Source organism: Elephas maximus, chromosome 23 (genome assembly GCF_024166365.1).
Source record: "Elephas maximus indicus isolate mEleMax1 chromosome 23, mEleMax1 primary haplotype, whole genome shotgun sequence".
NCBI lineage: Eukaryota > Metazoa > Chordata > Mammalia > Proboscidea > Elephantidae > Elephas > Elephas maximus.
In genome coordinates, this window is record NC_064841.1 from 18,257,736 (window position 1) to 18,277,583 (window position 19,848).

At 43.5% G+C, this 19,848-nt stretch overlaps 1 protein-coding gene across 18 annotated transcripts in view; it reads right to left on the bottom strand.

The window, feature by feature from the left end:
- Window positions 1-19,848, bottom strand: part of ZBTB38 (zinc finger and BTB domain containing 38) — a 172,697-nt gene that overhangs the window by 63,457 nt on the left and 89,392 nt on the right. Inside the window, exon 1 of one of the 18 annotated variants that reach the window (XM_049867533.1) lies at window positions 12,891-19,844. The exons of 16 other annotated variants lie outside the window; for them this stretch is intronic. The gene's annotated coding sequence lies outside the window, so the exon portion shown is untranslated. Of the gene's footprint in view, window positions 1-12,118; window positions 12,370-12,890; window positions 19,845-19,848 lie in introns of those variants that run through there. One more of the 18 variants, XM_049867534.1, reaches the window with a different exon arrangement.

A 19,848-nucleotide genomic window follows, 5' to 3' on the forward strand; every position in this document is an offset into this window, starting at 1 on the left:
GGAAGGGACAGGAAAACTGGATGGATGAAAGCTCAGAAAAAGAAAGGGAAAGGAAAAGGGGAAGAGTGCTGACACAATGCAGGGATTGCAACTAATGTCATAAAAAGATTTGTGTATAAAATTTTTTTGAATGAAAAACTAATTTGCGCTATAAACTTTCACCTAAAACACAATTAAAAAAGAAAAAAAAATAACACTCTTGAGTGTCAAATATCTGGTAATCCAGTCCCCCAAACCTTTCTGAAACTAGGAAGATGAGTTAGTATCGTTCAATATAAGTGGAGGTTGGGCTGTTCTAGATTTCAAAAAGCAGAGCATGCTTAGAGGGGCATGACTCTAACTCACTCTTAATTTGCCACAATGGATTTTAGTGATTCTTCAGATAGGCAGAGATGACTTCAGGTGCGAGAATCTCTTCCTTAGAGGAAAAGTCCTCACCTGGAGGTAATGAAGGGCCACAAACTGTACCTCTACCGCATGACAACCCTTTGACGGCTTATCCTGCATATCCGTTTACTAGGTTGAACATCTCCAATTCCTTCAACTAGTCTCTGGATGTGAGAGTTTTATAGCAAAAAGGAATTTACAGATTGTCTAGTCTGCCCTCTCACTGTATTTATGAGAAAACTGAGGCATGGAGAAGTCACCTAAGATCTCACACCGCGACCAAAACAGGCTTCAAGGCTTCTGGTTCCATACTCCTTACCACACTAGGCTCCACAAACGGCAGATGTTGGGTCCCTGCTTACTAACAGTGTGACCTTGGAAAGGACTTGCCCTTCCTGAGCCTCAGCCTCCTCATCAATAAAATGGAAATGATGATATACAACCTATGGGGCGTTGGGAGGATTGAACGGGAACATAAAAGTACTCAGCAAGGGCAGAGAAAATGGTACATGCTCAAAAATTGATTTTATTCGTAAATAAATGTATCACGTATAACGCAGACTTTTTTTTAGCATGGAGTTGTCCTTCCTTTCCTTGTTTCCTTCCTTCTGCCTTGGCTGCCAAACTTCCAGGGTTGAATTTTTAAGCGAAGTTTTCAAAAATTTACTTATTTATCCCGGTTAGATTTAATTATATTCATTTGGTCTATCATTTCCAGCCTGTTGAGATGTTTTAGAATGCCATAAAGACATTTACAGAACCCTTAACCAGGTTACACTGTTTCTTGCTCCAGAGATTGTCAGGTAAGTTTAGGATGGTGATGTCTGTGACAGGTATGACTATTCTACGCTCACCTCCAGAGACTAGCAGAATATGGTAATTCTTCTCATCCACGCAAGTCATATGCCGTTATGCTGATGACTACTTGGAAAATATTTTTCAGCCTATTAGAATACGTGAGATAATAAAGCCTTAGCTTCACCTTAAAAGAGGAAGGAGGTTGAATCTGCGTTATCAGGATGTGACGCAGTGATGAACAGCTCTGGTCACATCATTACGTTAACATCTTCAGAATGGAAACACTGAGCCTGCGGTGTACGTGAGCTGCTGGGAATGAAATTATCAGGAATAACCTAAGAGTCAACAAGATGTCAAATTCCCTGGAGCTGATCTGTGGTCCTAGGCTGGTCTTTGGTTATAAGTGGCCTGACCCAAAATCCTGACCACTCACATTCTCTCAACTCTGTTGTTTTAATAAGCAAAGAAAGGCTCTAGTTTTCTAACCATCCTTCTCCAGTCCCTCATTCTCCCTAACTAGCTCCTTCCATCTGTTCCCCACTGCCCCTCCCAGCCCAGCATCCTCCTGCCCCACCCCTGCCTGGGAATTCAGACAGCCTGCCATTGTTTCAGGGCCACATTTCACTCACCCAGCGGAACGCCATGAACACCGCCTTCCCAAAACTGACTCCACCCCAGTGGCCAACTCTCTGGGCCCAAACACAGAGCAAAGACAAGCATACTCAGCCTTATTCCTGTTTAGCCCTGTGTCATTTACAGATCACTTTCATACACACCACCTCATGTGCCTTCTCACAACACCTCTGTGGGCTATGAAATAATATTTCCATATCAAAGAGGAGGACACTGACTCAGAAAAATTAAGCCAAAATCCTAGCACCACATAGCATGTAATCAGCAGGATTGGGTTTTCCACCCAAATCTCTGGCTCTGGAATTAAAACTTGTTTCACCAAACTTGAAAGGAAGACGATATTTGTGTGATTCCAAACGTTAGTAAATAATAGATCACCATCTTATCTTTTGATTGGTACGTTTAATGGTTGTGCTAGCTTTATGCTAAATCAAGTGTAAATATGTAGCTACCACTCAAAAAACTAAATATCATTAGCTGCTTTTACCAATGAAGCCAGTTTTTCCTCATCAGCCTGTATACTATTAGCACCCTGCTGACCAGGTGATGGCACTCTACTTTGGATTCTCTGCCATCTTGCATTACCTAATAATGGTATTTTGTTTAAATAGTTCTATAAAATAGGGATAATGATACCTACCCAAACCACAAGAACTAGATGGTGCCTGGTTACCACTACTGACCATTCTAATTGGGCCCACAATATATGGAACCTGATAGAATGGAAGAAAAATATGGAACAGAACCTCAAATTCCTAAAAAACAAAAAACAAACAGGCCTACTGGACTGGTTGAGACAGGAGCATTCCCCAAGACTATTGCCCTGAGATACTTTTCAAGCCATGAACTGAAACTAACCCCTGAGGTCACCTTTGTAGCTAAATAACAAATTGGCTCAAAAAATGACGAATATCACCCATAAGGACAATGCTCCTTTAAGAAATCACCTACATGAGACCAAACATTCAACAACTGCTTTAAGACAAAGATGAGAATGCAAGGGGGCAGTGAAACTAGATTAATGGAAACAGAACAACCAGAATGGAAATAATGAGAATGTTCACACATTGTGAAGAATGTAACCGACGTAACCAATGTCTCTAAACAACTTATGTAGAAACTGTTGAATGGGGACCTAAACCACTGTGTAAAACTTCACCAAAAACACAACAGAATATTATTTAATTAAAAAATAATTCCCGAGAGGATTACTGTGACAGTTAAATGAGGCAACGAATATAAAGGATTTAGCTAACAAATGTTCAATTAATGGTATTACATACTACTTTTTTTTTTACTGCTGATAATCTACCACCACCACCGGTCTGTCAGTTTGTTGTATGTGCTGGCTTGCACATTGCTGTGATGCTGGAAGCTATGCCACAGGTATGTTAAACACCAGCAGGGTCACACATTGTGGACAGGTTTCAGTGGCGCTTCCAGACTAAGACAGGAAGAAAGGCCGAGCAATCTACTTCAGAAGATTAGCCAATGAAAATCCATGGATCACAACAGAATATTGTCCAACATAGCGCTGGAAGATGAGCCCCATAGTTGGAAGGTACTCAAAATACGCGGTGGCCGTGACAATGGACTCGATCATTCCAACAATCCTGAAACAATCCTGAAAACGGCACAGAATCAGGTAACGTTTCGTTCTGTTATACATAACCAAAACCTGTTGCCATCAAGTCAATTCCAACTGATAGTTACCCTATAGGACAAAGCGGAACAGCCCCATAGATTCTCAAGAAGCAGCTGGTAGATTTGAACTGCCGATCTTTTGCTTAGAAGCCGAGCTCTTAACCACTATACCACCAGGGCTCCCTGTTATACGTAAGGTCACCATAAATCGGAGCCAATTCAAAGGCAACTAACAACTGATAATGATAAATTTTCAATCTATTCATCAAAACAGAGTTTTGTTTTCTTAACAAGTGTCTGATGAGGTGTAAGGCAGCATGGCTTCAGTACTCAGAAAAAAACGAGCAACTATTCCATTCCCTTGGCCTTATTACAACAATGACTTCATGGATAAAAATCAGCATAAAGCTGATTCCCAGAAGGCGGCTCAATCGTATCTTGCTTTCCCACTTCCAAGTCATTTCTGATAGCAGCCGCTCACATGGCACTCTCTCCCTTTTACCCTAGCCACCCAGGGCTAGGTCAGACCTTACAAGAGGGCACTGTCCTTGCGCTCATTAATTACCTGTTTTTACTACTCACAGAACTCAAGGAAGATTTTATACTTACAACTGTTGGGGTTTTTTTTCTAACAGTAAAAGGATATAAATCAGGAACATCATAAGCAAGAGCTGCAAGGTGAGGTCTGGGAAAGTTCCCAGCATGGAGCTGCCATGTCTCAGACAGGGCACATCACCCTCCCAACCTGGAAGCTCTCTGAGCCTTTGTGTTCCAGGCTTTTATTGGCCAGTCCTGCATGACAGGCTAAATCATGCTGCCCAACAGTAGTTGATATCAGCCTCCCAGGTGTGTCTTTTTCTGGTCTGGCCAGCCCTCATTCACCAGCACAAACCTTCACGTGTGGCCTGGAAGTCTCGACCAAGGTTCCCCAATTACTCCCAGGGTTGTTTCTCCAGAGGCAAGGAAAAAGGCCAACTTACTTAAGGTAAAACTAGGGCCTCACACTTTTTTTTCCTTCTCTGAGCACCCAACCATTATGCCACCAGGGACGCCTAGGCCTTTCAAATTTAACTTTTTTTTTAAAATTGTACTTCAGATGAAGGTTTGTAGAGCAAACTAGTTTCTCATTAAACAATACACATATTGTTTTGTGACACTGGTTGCCAACCCTATGCTACATGTCAACACTCTCCCATTCTCAACCTTCTTGTCCTTGCCCCTGGGCTGGTGAGCCTATTTAGTCTTATTTTTTGTTTTATGGGCTTGTCTAATCTTTGGCTGAAGGGTGAGCCTCAGGAGTGACGTCATTACTGAGCTATAAGGGTGTCCAGGGGCCATACTCTCGGGGTTTCTCCAGTCTCTGTCAGACCAGTAAGTCTGGCCTTTTTTTTCTAAGTTAGAATTCTGTTCTATATTTTTCTTCAGCTCTGTCTGGGACCCTCTCTTTTGATCCCTATCAGAGCAGTCGGTGGTGATGCCAGGCACCATCTAGTTGTACTGGGTTCAGTCTGGTGGAGGCTGTGCTAGTCAGGGCCTCGCACTTAATCTTCTTTTCCGCCATCCAGCAACCTCCTAGAGCCACAGTCCAATGCAAGAGAGACAGGTATGATAAGGCATGCCCAAGGCTCTGAGGAGGCAGCCTTAAGCTGAGTTTGGGGAAGGAGAGTCAGAGAAAGCAACGTGAACCTGAGTCTTGAAGGATAGAGAGCCTGTCCTCAGAATCTGAGAATGAAAAGGGCATTCCATCCTAGACAGAGGTCCAAGAGAAGGTATGAAATAGAATGATGTGTTTGAGGAATGGCAAAAAGGTGGGGATGGCTCCTGCACAGCATGTGTGCAGGGGACTGAGGGGAGATGATCAGGTGAGATTGGCAGGGACTAAGTGAAAAGCTCTCAAGGTCACAATGAGTTCTATCCACTAGCCCAGTAGTGCTCAACCTCTAATTGTATATTAGAATCATCTTTGGAATCTTAAAAAGACATCAATACTCAGACCCCACTTTGAGATTCTGATTTGTATAGTCTTGGGTGGGGCAGTGGCACTGAGACTTTTTTTAAAAGCTCCCCCAGGTGATTCTAATGTGCAGCCTGGACAATGGTGAGTCATTTGGAAGATTTTAACCTGGACTAATTTAACAAATGTGTGTGTAGGTCTCCCTGGGAGCAGGTGAGAAGGATGTCTGGAGAAGGTCTGGAAAGAAGGCAAGAAGATGGGTGGGGACGAAAGGGAGAAGACAGATCTGAAAGCCATCTGGATGGAAGAATCAGCTAATTGGAAACTAGGAGAGTGGCAAAGGAAAAATGAAGGGTGACATACCACTTCCATTGCCTGGAGGTGCCATTAACAGGTAGGGAACCCATATCAAAGAGCTGGCTTATGAGGAGGAGAATAAAGCCTGCTCTGTCTGAGGCACCTGTGGAAAGTGCAGGTAGAGCTCTCAATCAAGAGGCATTCAAAAGGGATTTGTTGCTGAAAGGAAGGTGGGATGAAGATTCAGATTTGTTGTGTATCAACACATAGGAAGAGGTTGCGAACATGGTTATGGGTGATACTGCCCGAGGAAAGAAAATCAAATCAACTGGGCCACAGGAAGAGCATGAGAAATACCAATACTGAGGGGGTAATGGATGTATCCACTACCTGTCTGTCAGCTTGTCATACTGTGGTAGCTTGGGTGTTGCTATTATGCTGGAAGCTGTACCACAGGTATTTCAAATACTAGCGGAGTCACCCATGTTGAACAGGTTTAAGCAGAGCTTCCAGACTAAAACAGGCTAAGAAGGACCTGGTGATCTACTTCCAAGTATTAGCCAATGAGAAATTTATGGATCACAACAGAATATACTCTGATATACTGCCGGAAGACAAGCCCCCTAAGCTGGAAGGCACTACACAAAAGCTGCAACAATGGACCCAAGCATACCAGTGATCATGAAGACGGTGCCAGACTGGGCAACATTTCATTCTGTTATATATGAAGTTGCTTTGAATAGGAGCCAGCTTGATGGCAAGTAGTAACCACCACCACAAAAAAATGGAATCTCTTTTTAGAATCACCAGGAGACCCTTCTTAAAAATTTAGCTTTCTTGGTGTCAACCCACAGACTGAATCACAATAGCCATGGATAAAGCCCCAGAATCTGATTTTTAACAAGCTCCTAGGTGTTCCTGAATCAATGTTAGGTCTGGACACTGTGATAGTTTCCTACGTAAACTTGGTGACTTAAAGCACAGAAATGTATTCTCTCAGTTCTGAACGCCAGAAGTCTGAAATAAAGTGGCAGTAGGGCTGTGCTCCCTCCATAGGCTCTAGGAGAGAATCGCTCCTTGCCTCTTCCAGCTTCTGGTGGCTCTAGACGTACCTTGCCTAGTGGCTGCATAACTCCACTGTCTGCCTCTGTCTTCACGTGGCCTTCTCCTCCTCATGTCTCTCTCCTCTGTGTGTCTCCTATAATCCACTGGTCATTGAATTTAGGGCTCCCCTGGATAACCAGAGATAATCTCATCTTGAGATCCTTAGCTTACATCTACAAGGACCCTTTTTCCAAATAAGGTCACATTCACACGTTCCTGGATGCAGACATCTCTTTTTGGAGGCCACCATTCAAGCCACTACAGACGCTATGGCAGCAGCTCATCTGGATGAATGGGAGAGGAGACTGAGATCCAGAACTCCAGGCTGAGTTCCCTGATGGTGGCAAGGAGAGGACAAAGAGGAAGAGGGCATGCCCAGGGACTAACTACTGTACATGGCTGCACTTCCAAGCCTGTGCTGCCTGAGAGACTCCAGGCCACTAAATGACCAGGGTACAAGGGCACCTGAACGTACTACACAGAATGAAAAAAATCACCAAAATCATAAATTAGCAAAGAGTTAGACCATGTTCCCCATAAAATACAGGTGAGAGGTTCGAAGGACTGAAAAAACATTTAGTTAATTCATTTTCTAAATTAAATTAATTTGATGAGAAGCTAAGATTTCATCTCCAAGACACTGTGGCCATTTTCTCCTCACCCCCTGGTAGTTTCCAGTCTACACAACAAGTCGCTATGGCAGCATGGGACTCATTATTTCTATTTTTTGAAACGTTTCCTTAGAAGCAGACAGTACTCTTGCTCACTAACATTAAAGAAGGTTTAGCTACACTCCCTTCTCACTGCCCACCAGGGTTCCATAAAGTCACTGAGAGTGGACCACCCCTCATTTTTACATTGATACACATTCTACCATTAAAGTCCTACAATTCTTTGTCAGTCCCCTGACACACAAAGGTTTTCTGTCCTCTAACATATGAAAATTTCCCCTCCTGGCAACATGGTTTTCATGGCCAGAGGCCCACGGGCGGGGGGGGGGGGCGGGAGGGGAGAGCAAGGTGCTATGTTGACATTAAAGTGACAGCCAGGGGACAAAAGCCTTCAGAATCAGGTCCTTAATGTGGTCAAAGCCACCCCAAATATACCTCTACAGCAGACTTGAAAGGCACAACCTACCCACCTCCCAAGACTGTTCCAAAGCACCTCCTAGCTAGCAAGTCCACAAACACCCATCTTGACACAAGTTTGTCTCTGTGCTTCACCAGAGTGTCAGGCGCAGCGCTTCTAAAATGTTAAAGAGCACAAGTCAGCTGGGGATCTGGGTGGGGAACGGCTCTGCATCTATCAGGCTCCCAGATGATGTCCATGTTGCTGGTCCAGGGACCACACTGTGAGTAGCAAACATAAGGACTCCACTGCAGCAGTCTGGTAGTTTTTCTTTACAATGGCAGGAGCCTGTCTTTGTATAACGCCAGAGTTCCGAGTCTAACTCCCACAGTAAAAATTAGTGAAATAAACAGGAGAGATTCCAGAAAAGGATCGTTTGTACGATCTATCCTCATCTATGTTGGGTGGAGATGGCTGACGTAAACCTAAAGGTACAGTTTAAACAAAGCTACCTGGTATTTCTTACAACAGTGATAATGGTGATGATGCGGATGCCAGTGAAAACAGAAGCTGACATTTACTGACCACTTATTATGTGCCAAGCCCTGCGCCAAGGGCTTTATAGACACGATGGCTCACTGAACGCCAAGACAGCTGAGGAGAATGTTGTTGTTGTTATTGTTAGGTGCTGTCGAGTTGGTTCCAACTCATAGCGACCCTACGCACAACAGAACAAAACACTGCCTGGTCCTGAGCCATCCTCACAATCATTGTTATGCTTGAGCTCATTGTTGCAGACATTGTGTCAATCCACCTCGTTGAGGGTCTTCCTCCTTTCTGATGACCCTGTACTTTGCAAAGCATGATGTGCTTCTTCAGAGACTGATCCCTCCTGACAACATGTCCAAAGTATGTAAGATGCAGTCTCGCCATCCTTGCTTCTAAGGCGCATTCTGGTTGCACTTCTTCCAAGACAGGTTTGTTCATTCTTTTGGCAGTCCATGGTATATTCAATATTCTTCGCCAACAACACAATTCAAAGGCATCAATAACTCTTCAGTCTTCCTTATTCATTGACCAACTTTCACACGCACATGACGCTGTTGAAAATACCATGGCTTCGGTCAGGTACACCTTAGTCTTCAAGGTGACGTCTTTGCTTTTCGAAACTTTGAAGAGGTCCTTTGCAGCAGATTTACCCAAAGCAATGCGCCGTTTGATTTCTTGACTGCCGCTTCCATGGCTGTTGATTGTGGATCCAAGCAAAATGAAATCCTTGACAACTTCAATCTTTTCTCCATTTATCATGATGTTGCTCACTGGTCCACTTGTGAGGATTTTTGTTTTCTTTATGTAGAGATGCAATCCATACTGAAGGCTGTGGTCTTTGAGCTTCATTAGTAAGGGCTTCAAGTCCTTTTCACTTTCAGCAAACAAGGTTGTGTTATCTATATAACGCAGGTTGTTAATAAGTCTTCCTCCAATCCTGATGCCCCGTTCTTCTTCGTATAGTCCAGCTTCTTGGATTATCTGCTCAGCATACAGGTTGAATAGGTATGGTGAAAGGATACAACCCTGACGCACACCTTTCCTAACTTTAAGCCAATCACTATACCCTGAGGAGAATGGGAGTAGCTAAAAGATGTTTGGAAAAAAGGGAAAGCATTGTAGATTCCAGGGTATACAGAAGGTCACTAAAGTGTCAACTGTCAGACACAGGAGTTTCTGCCCATTGTCCCAGTCTAGGGCTAGTCAGGAAGTTGCTACTTGCCAGATATTTCAGAAAGCATTCTTGGGCCGAGCAGTTCAATGACACAGACAAGGCATAACAGGATATGCCTTCTGTTCCTTGCTGTCATCCCATCGCCTGATGCCATCCAGGTTAACAGAAAATCTCCTGCAGGCTTGGTGCCACTTGGCTACCTTGGGTGACATGCCTGGACACAAAGGGACTTCCTTTCGTAGGTCCTTCCTGGTCCATTCTGGGATCGGCACACTGAGTGCTGCGGCAGCTTACAGGGCTGGTGCCTCTGCCGATATCCTTAGATACGTGCCATGTTTTGCCGCTGACCATACTGACACAATCGTTTTGCCTGTATGAGATGACAGGGTTTATATTCAATGTGGCTCCTTCATTTACTGTGACATGGGAAAAGCTCAGTTCCTTGGGCTGGGCCTTGGAGAGTTCCAAGCCCAGTGCTCTGCAAAAGAAGACTGGGCAGGATGCCACTGAAGGAATCCAGACTGGCGGAGTCTATCAGATGGTGTAGCTCTACAACAGGGCGTGCAAACTGGCAGTCCAAAGGCTTCATGCAGCCTGCAGACCTTTTTGTCCAGCTCCCACAGTACTGATAAGTAATGCAAAGCCCTCTACTTTGCCACAGTCTAATCATTCTCTATCTTCTTATATCCAGCCCCGCTTTACACATTTATACCTTCCTGCCCTTGTAGGTATAAGTTTTAGACCCTTGGTCTATAATAACACAGGCATGATGCACTTACAGGCTTTGTTCTGCCTGTAAAATTTCAGTCTCTGCACAATGACTCACTCTCCTCGTAGTTAAAGGGCAAGAGACCTGAGTTCAAGGTCTCAGAGCTACGTGAGAGCTCTATCTTAATGAAGCATGGGGGGCGAGAAGTCTTAACAGGGAATATTTGGGTCACTGAGCATTTCTTCAGGATTCCTCCAGTTTGTTCACTCCAGTGAGGAAAATTTCTTGGTATGTGAATCCTAGGAGGCACAGGGGCAAATCTCAAAACTCTTCTCTTGGCTCCAGTCACTTGAATTATAGGGTCTGCTCAAGATTCCAGACGGAGGTGATACTCAACTCCTAGGCAGCACTTCATGGAACCCGAATCACACTGTCAGAGGCACCAGCTCTCCTTTTTAAAAAGGGTCCCATATACAGAGATAGCAGGTGTTCCAACAGGGAAGCAATAACTGCCAAGCAATGCACTTTATCAGTAGCTCCTTACTGGGTCAAAAAGTAGAGCACAGAAACGGAGCCTGGCCCACCTGGCAGCTAGGGCTTCAAAACAACAGGGTCAACACAATGAAGTGTAGCCACCAAGATCACAAGTGCCCTCAGGGAATCCGTGAGAAACTCCTGGCAGGGAACAATGATGTTCAACCCTAGGACGCAGACCTCCACTCTAGAAACTATCGGGGGGATGCGAAGCTGATGCCTTCAGTCTGAAGAGGAGTCTGCCCTTCCCTGGAGCTGGTGGGGACATCCTGGAGAGAGGCTGCCCACACGCTCTCCTCCCACTGTCAACAGACAGCTCCACACTTGCTTCCACCTGGCTCCAGGCACAAAGTGCCTACATGCAGAGATAGCTTTTCATGGGGCCTGGGCCCTGAGATGTTTATTTTAATCCTCTTACATACTTTCCTTGCACACACACTTCCTCCTCCCCTGTTTTCCGTCATTTCTCCTCCACCTCCCATTTTTCCACTTTGAAGCCACGGCCGGCAACACCGCAATCTCTGGAGGGAGGCCAGGCATGGCAGCACAGAGCTCCGAGGCAGCATGGGATTGTGAAGCACAGTCACTGTTCCTAGGGGTCCGGAGGCACGGGATACTGGCAGAGTTTCTAAGCAGGCCCGCCAGTAGGTGTGAGGCACAATTAGAGGCACAAAGCGCTTTTCTGTAGCGAAAATACTGCAAAAACTCTGGCTGATAACCCAAATGGATGTGGAATGGTTTGCATGAAAGAAATCGATTGGGAAAAATGGTTGGGGCGGGGGGGGAGTATTAAAAGAACTAATGTTTCAGTTAGTTTTTGCCAAAGAGAAATTTAGTTTAAAACGGAAGTTTCCGGCCGTAGTCAGATATCCAAATAGTTTCCCCTGCTCACCTGTTTTACAGTGAAATTACCCGGGGGAAGGTAGAGAAATTACACCAATAAATAAGTTATCTACATTTTAAAAAGTAAAACCCCCAAATAAACCCCAAACCCACTGCAGATAAAAAGCCATAATGTGCTGTTTAGAAAAATTATACCTTAAATATACTGATTTAAAAAGAAAATCTGGAGAATAGGCTGTTCTTTAGAACAGCTCGGGTTTCTCCTTGTGCTTTCATTTTAGAAAACAAGTGTTCATAGGCTCTGCAGTGGGAGGAGTTTAAACTCACAGGATTCAAACTCACAGAAAATGGCCACCAGGTCTTAGAAGCCCTAACACAACAAACTGGGGACCCAAGACACCTTCTGGGAATACAGGGAACTTACCTTCCACGAGGGTAACTGTCTGGAGCACACGTAACCGTTCTTATTCGACTGGTACCATAAATCACAGCCTCCAAAGTATTTGTTTGCTGAACGCCACAATGACTAATCACCAGGACTTTTACAATTTCCCTGAGCCAGGGAACATCATGGGGGAAAAACAGGTCCTGTTTAATGTAAGGTAGATGCTAGGATTGGAGCTAAGACTCCTATCTAAACTTCATAAAAGAAAAAAAAAAAAAACCTTGAAAAGTATTTCTTAAAATAGAAAAGCATAAATGAGCTTATCAGAAACTCCTATCTTTAAATAGAAAAGAAAGTCTTAAAACTGATCATTCAAATGAGACAAAAAGCTCTTGATGGTTTTCCTGAAAGTGTCAAAAAAGGAAACCAAGAATGGAAAATATTAAGTATACAACAAAACAGGGCAAGAAATGCATTTCGTTGCGTGTATCCAATGAAGAAAAAACGTGTTTCCCAGGTAACTTACAGTGCTTCTGTGCAAAAAGTCAACTTACAGCACGTGGGGGCAAAAGAAAACTCCAGAACTGCTAGACCTTGACACGGCAATTTTTAAAGGCCAGTGTTGCGGTTTTTTGTTTTACCCTATTTAGCACAGCCCTCAGGATAGGCGAGTTCTCTAAAGTCCAAGTAAAACCCCACTCAGGGCTTCATTTTACTGCCAAGTCAGCACCTTTTCTGTCTATCTTAGGGGCCTCTGCTTCCTCAAAGTGGTCTCCCCGTCACCTCCCATGAAAGCAAAGCTGGAACTTACATGAATCCAAGGGAAGGGCTGAACACACAACAGAAGACGTCATCCAGCAACAGGCACCCAGGCACCCTGTATGACTTTGGCTACGTAAGATTGTCAACTGCTTCCACTGACAAACATCAATGACAGTACTGAGACCTTGAGAAACCTGGTTCTCTGAGTTCACATCAGGGGCCACGGATGAGAATAAATAGGTTTAACCTGAGACAGACCAGAGTGTCGAGCGTGTGTTTAAAAAAAAGGGGGCGGGGGAATGGGGAAATCCTTGCTTCAATTTAAATGCCAATCAGTGTTCTACCAGAGCTCATCACAAACCTCCTGGCTTACCCCCAAATGCAAGTAAGCTTCAGGAGACTAAGATTCTGAATGCAGATTTCCCTTACCTGGCAAGATAGTAAATTCAGCTTTTTTTTTTTATACTGAATTGATGGTCTTAATAGCTAATAATAATCAACTCTACAAAATAACCAGATGTTGTTCCAACACACGGACAGGAAAAATAACACAAACAAAATTGGGCTAGGAACAACATCCAGCTCACCAAGCAGGAAGTGGAAGCTCTTGTCTATCTCGCCTTGCACAAAGCCTGCCTTTGTGGGCTGCTGATGTCACCCAGGAAGCCCCTCTAGGACTTAAACACACAGGGAAGAACACACAGTCGAGGCCAGCAAAATGGCAGTGTGTAAGCTGGGTCTTCCTCTTCAAAATCCCTGAGAAAATTTTCAATTCCTCTCAAATTGTAATTATTGCATAACTTAGCAACTTTTATTTACTTAAGAAAAAATGCCTTAAGAAAACAACGAGTCTTTGCCTCTACGAATTAAAAAAAAAAAAAATTTTTTTGGGGGGGGGACTATCTTAATTGGCAAGAATTCAAGTGTTTCAACTGGATCAGAAGTTTTGCATTATGTTGTCCTACTGTGTGTCCAGGAGACATCACAGTCCATTTGCTTTTTGTCAGAAATTCTGAGTTTGCAGTAACAGCAGGGACAAGTGTCTCTAAGTCTCTGAGCTAAAATCAGGAACAAATACCTATTTCATAGCCTCAATATGTGGCTGAAGAGGTAGCACAGGTGTGGTGAGAAGACCCCAGGGCTTGAAACTCTCCTTTCTATCAACTCTTCTGAGTCACTGAGCCTCTCTATGCCTCAGATTCCCCTACATCAGACTATCTGACCTTCTAATAAGATGGCTGAGAAAATGTACCTAAGGTATAGAGCTAACTCTACGAATATCAGTTCTGTCCCCTTCCCTTGGGGGCTGTGGGTTTAGGTAGGGGAACTCTGTTTCTAGGTAAGGCTTCAGGCCGCTGGCATCCTCCTCCAGAAGAGGAGCCTTGGTGGTGCAGTGGTTAAGCAGTTCGAACCTCCAAAAGAAGCAAACCATCAACAGGATGCTGACATTTTTAAATGACTCAATATAATTTTAATAAATGTATTTATGTTACTTGGCTGTTAAGTATGTACAGAGAACATAAAACTCCATTCAATACAAACAAATCAAATACGTTTTATGTTCTCCATACATAGCTTACACGCCAGACATGTATACACATCTAAACCCCGTGCTGTGTGAATATGCAAGTAAGAGAGCCTGGACTAGGAAGGAAAAAGATAAATTATTTTCTCATCTATAAAATGAGACTGGGGTAGATGAACAACGTGAACTTTGGTCTCAAAATTATATGATTCTAAGATCCAGAGAATGAGGGAAATAATATCACAGAGATGTTTATCAACCAGAAGACAGAGTCAAACAGGTAAACGCATCAGAACATTTTAATGACAGGACTAAGCAATGCTGACACCATTGAATACATTATTGCTGAAAACATTTAAGGTTGCACTGGGCTTTGCAGACTCTGGGCAGAAAATGTCACCACTTACTCCGCAGGAAATGAAACTGGTTTGGGGGCTGCCTGCTGCCCAGTGCTGGGTGGCTATCCAGCAGACGGCCATGGTGGGCCATCTTTGCCACCATTCTTTGACTACATGGGCCCCATCTGGTTTTCATCTGAATTCGAATATAATCCACTGATTCAAATATTACTGACACAAGTCTAAAACTTTTGAACACAGATATGCCTCTAATAGAAACAGGATGTGAAATCAGCATCTATCCCCCTCTCTGCACCTCGGAAACCAGCATTTGTTCATCTCTCCCATTTGTGCTTATTTAAAACGCAGATCTCCAGGCTTACCCCAAACTGCTGAATCAGACACTCTGGGCCTAGCAACCCACATTTTAATAAGCTCCACAGGTGGATTCTTACCCATACTAAATTGTAGGTCACTTGAACAATCTCGGGATAGATTAGCTACAGTGGGAGGTATGCTCTTTCCTCAATGAAATTAACACATTAAAATGCCTCAATATAGTTTTTCATAAAGATAAGGCTCTGTGTAAGGCTGCTAACCAAAAGGTCAGTGGTTCAAATCTACCAGGCGCTACTTGGAAACCCGTACAGGGCAGTTCTACTCTGTCCTACAAGGTCACTATGAGTTGGAATCAGCTCAACTGCAAAGGGTTTTTTTTTTTTTGGCAGATGTACAGTATGTATAAATTTACATACGAATATAAAGGTTGCGAGGGAAAAGAACCCACGAATGGTTAAGTGCCGGACTATTAACCAAAATGTTGGCGTCCAAACCTACCCAGAGGAGTCTAGCAAGTAAGGCTTGGAGATCTGCTTTTGAAAATCCTAGGAAGCAGCTCTACTCTGCAGACATGGGGTCACCATGAGTCAGAATCGACTCGATGGCAACTAACGACAACAACATGGAATAGATCCTGACCAAATTACATATTACTCAGTCTTCAAAATAATTCTAGATGAGTTATGGATGGGAAAACTTAGGCTTAGAGGGAAAATAACTTTTCTAAAGTCACAAGCCTGGAAAACGGGCCAGCTGGGTTGTGAAACTGGATTTATCTGACCCCAGTTTTCTCATTCCATTGTGCTAAGCTCATACTCACGCATATGAAGACACACACACACCCCACACACACAGATCATACAACAGCCATACGGTCAAAGACAACGGAATCCTTTAGAAACTTTCTGCATCAACCGATATGTAGTCTTTAAAGGACTTATTTTATCAAGGGACAGTCTTTGGTCTGCCTGCTGCCAAGGGGATAAAGTATATGACTACCACCGCAACCACCTTTAACAAACTGAGCAGCAGTAATCAGAAGTGTGTTTTGGGACTTGCGAGGATCAACATTAAGTGTGATTCCTGATTTGTGCAAGTCACAAATGTATGCAAATGAAATCACTTCATATTTATTTTGCAAGTCATATTTCCTTAAAAAAAAAAAAAAAGCCAACAAATGTGTAATCTAGCACTTGTCAATCCAACGGCCTTCCTCGGCCTCACTCAGCAGGGTCTGACCCTCCAGGCTCTCTCCATTGGAAACCCCCTTCCGCTGGCTTCTGGAGTTACGTTCTGCTGTGGTTCTTCTTGCTCTCTTGCCAGACTTCTCCCTGGTTTCCTGGGTTCTTCTTCCTTTTCTCAAAAGGTTCTCTTTGGCCTTTTTTTCCCTATATTTTCTCTCTGGCAAATCTCTCCCATCTCTCCAATTTTTCTTATATGCTAATGAATCACAGAAGCCCTGCTGGCATAGTGGTTAAGAACTTGTCTGCTAACCAAAAGGTCAGCAGTTTGAATCCACCAGCTGCTCCTTAGAAACCCCAAGGGGCAGTTCTACTCTGTCCTATAGGGTCGCTTTGAGTCGGAATTGACTTGAGAGCAACAGGTTTGGTTTTTTTAATGGTTCTCAAACTAGCCCTGGCTTTCCTCTGAAGCGAGAAGCCCCCATCTGTCCACGCACCATCATCCTTGAATACTTCAAAGTCAGCACCTCTAAATCGCAACTCCTCATCTCCTTCCAAGTTTCCTCCACATGGACTATGGCTCCGGAACTCTCAGTGTCAGCTCTCCCTCTCCAGCGAAGACATCAGGTTCTGTCAATTCTTCCCTCACAACGTATCCTGCATCTGCTCCTTTCCCATTTCACTGTTATCTCCCACTCCAGGCCTTTTTATCTTTTTGCCTTTTCCTTGGTGGGCTGCAGTAGCCTTCTGACTGGCCTCCCTGCCTCTGGTTTCTGCCCTGCTTCTCCCTCTATCTACCTGAGCTACCCACAGGCACTTGTTCCTCAAGCACAGCCATATCACTCCCCTGGAGCCCTGGTGGTTAAGAGCTTGGCTGCTAACCAAAAGGTCAGTTCGAATCCACTGGCTGCTCCCTGGAAACCTTATGGGGCAGTTCTCCTCTGTCCTATAGGGTCGCTATAAATCGGAACCAACTCGATGGCAGTGGGTTTGGTTTTGGATCACTCCCCTGTTCAAATATCTTCAGTGACTCCCATTGGTTAATACATCCAAATCTCCTTGTTTGGCATCCCTACCGTTATCAGTCAGCACTGACCTGCTGCTGCAGCTTTGCTTCCCACTCTGATGCCTGTATAGGCCAGTTCTAGGTCAATTTGGCTTGCCACCTTTGCCTGAATATGCTCCACGCTTTCTCGCTCTTCCACCATTCCTCCTATCTCAAAGGCCTCCTCCCCAACTCTTTTATTGAAACTCCACACTCTTCAGAACATACCTAAATGCTTTTTCTTTTAAAAATTTTATTCGGGTGAAAATATACAGAACAAAACATATGCCATCTCATAACTTCTACACGTATAATTCAGTAACAATGATGACATCCTTCCAAGTTTTGCAACCATTTAGCTATCCTTTTCCAAATCATTCCACCAGTATTAACATAAACTCAAGGCAAGATCTTCCTCCCTCCCCACCTCGGTAGCCACTAATCATCTTTGGTTTCTATATTTGCTTCTTTCCTACGAGTGAGATCATACAGTATTTGTCCTTTTGCTCGTCACTGAACTGCTTTTTCTCCACGAAAAGTCTCCTGACTTCTAGGGGTAGAAGAGACCTCTTCCTCTTCCAAATTACCAAAATAGCTTTTTTTTTTTTTTTGGCACTTACCACATGGCTATTTCTATATATTTCCTCAACTACATAACAGGGTTTGAGAGGAAAAGAATGGATTGTTTTGCAGCTGACTCCTCCGCTCTCTCTAGAACAACGTCATACTCGTAGTAAGTACTCCGTGAATACCTGGTCTGTAACGTTTAAGGTCCCTGGGTGACACAAATGGTTTGCACTCAGCTACTAACGTGAGGTTCGCCGTAGGAACCACCCAGCGGCCCCACAGAACAAAGGCCTGGCAATGTGCTTCCATAAAGATTACGGCCAAGAAAACCATATGGAGCAGCTCTACTCTGGCACACAGGGGGTCGGAATCCACTCTACAGCAGTGAGTTTGTGCTTCTGTTTTGTCTTGGTTTTTTTTTGATACTACATTTATAGAACTCCTTAAAGTTTAAAAACTACATTCACATCCAACATCTCGTTTGTCTTATTTGAGACTTAAATGATTACAAGTAGCATTCAAGTCTTGCATTCTGGTTTCTGTTGCTTAAAGCTACCAGGGCTATCTTCTTCCATCTTATAAATTAAACAAAAGTGTCTCTTAAATTGCTTTACTTTGAAAACTCTATGTCTTGTGTGGCCTACAAAGCTCAAAGAGGGGAATATTTGAGATAAAGGACCCTTCCTGCCAAACTGTTTTTCTCTGCCAACAGGTTAAGGGTACAAATAAAAAGGCTTCAATCTATAATCAGGTGACAGTAATGATGAAATCAAAATTTAAAAGAAGTGTGAAATCCCCTTCTAAAGCTTTTAATATTTTTAAAAAGATTTTCCTATATATTCAGTTGGAGTTCCATTTAAGGGTCAATCTCCACATGCTGGGAACTCACAGTCCAACACATTAACAATAAAAAATCTCAACAGTTAAACAAATAATTCTTTGCTAAAAAACAGAGCATGACTAATACCACGATTGTAACAACATATAATCAGTTTGGTCTTGATACCCAAATGCCTTGCAGGAGCTCAATAAACATCTGCTGAATGACAAATAAATGAATGAATTCAGGTAAGGCCTTCGTATGATTTATAAAGCTGAACACACAAATTTTCATAGAATGATGGAAGTGTACATTAAAGTGGAAAAAAGTGAAAGAGTGTACTGAAAGGCAACAATGTTGATACGTTAGTTACTCTGGTCTCTTCCTGTAACAGATTCCTCTCTGTGATAGAGTAGCAAGGAACTGAGGGACAAACGTCAGGCATGGGCCATTTGACTACATCTCGTTGGAGTTTAGTTACAAGCTCCTCAAGGTCAGACACTTTGCCTTGAACTCTGTGGTGCTAGCACAGTGTTTCACATACAGAATGTACTCCATAAACGTAGTATGAGATCCAAAGCCTTCTATGGCCTGCCTCCATTTTCACGTTTCGAGCCTTTACATCTATTTTTCTTTACTTCATGGGGCTATTGTGAGCAGTACATAAAAATACTGCCATGTAAATCCCTTAACACAACACCTAGCAGAGTGCTCACTTCTCAGTAGGCCCGGAAGCTGGCTGTATAACTAAACCACAAAGGCTCAAGTTCTAGTCCTGCCCCTTTACCAACCCACTGAATAACCCTGAAGAGTCACTTAAACTCTCTGGGCATCAGAGAAACTGGAAAACTAGGGAAACTAGATGTATGAAGAAATTCCTGGAAGCTACCACGACAGTCACTGGTAGAACTGAAATGAGAAACCAGTTGTCCTGAAGTCCTGTTTACACAGCTCTCCCTTCAGCACAGGGGCCCCATACGTCTCATCTTCTTAATAACCAAAAAAAAACCCAAACCCGCTGCCCTCAAGTTGATTTCCACTCAAACAGTTCACTGAATTATTGTCACTTTGTTGTTCCAAAACCTGGTGGATCATTGTCACATATCATACACTCTTCAGAGTCCCTCAGTAAATACACACAAGAAAGAACTTTTTCTATTTCATGTAGACTAAAGAGAGACACAATTCAGTT